This window comes from Penaeus monodon, chromosome 34 (assembly GCF_015228065.2).
Source record: "Penaeus monodon isolate SGIC_2016 chromosome 34, NSTDA_Pmon_1, whole genome shotgun sequence".
NCBI classification, from domain to species: Eukaryota; Metazoa; Arthropoda; class Malacostraca; order Decapoda; family Penaeidae; genus Penaeus; species Penaeus monodon.
Window position 1 is genome coordinate 2,352,685 of NC_051419.1, and position 293 is coordinate 2,352,977.

Sequence of the window (293 nt, forward strand, 5' to 3'; positions counted from 1 at the left end):
ACTCGTTCAAATTATTTACTTTTATTTCGGGTTTTCCTCTTTTCTTGTTTCTCTCTTCTCTTTGTCTCCTCTTCTCGGTCTGTGTTCTTACTCCTCTTATTTCCCCTCTCTCCTCCGTCTTCTCCGGTTCATTTTCTGTCTCTGTATGGTGATTTGTCTGTCTTCATCTTTCTCCTCTTTCTCGGTCCTTCCTTTTTTCCCCTTTCTCACTTTCCTCGCCCTTGTGCTCTCCTCTTCAGTTCATTATCCCATTCTTCTCATTCTTCTCTCCTTCCCATTATGCTCTTTTTCCT

At 42.0% G+C, this 293-nt stretch overlaps 1 protein-coding gene across 1 annotated transcript in view; it reads left to right on the top strand.

Moving 5' to 3' along the window:
• The window catches only part of LOC119594505 (cell division control protein 42 homolog), a 178,192-nt gene that overhangs the window by 42,838 nt on the left and 135,061 nt on the right, over nt 1-293 (top strand). The gene's annotated exons all lie outside the window — the stretch shown is intronic.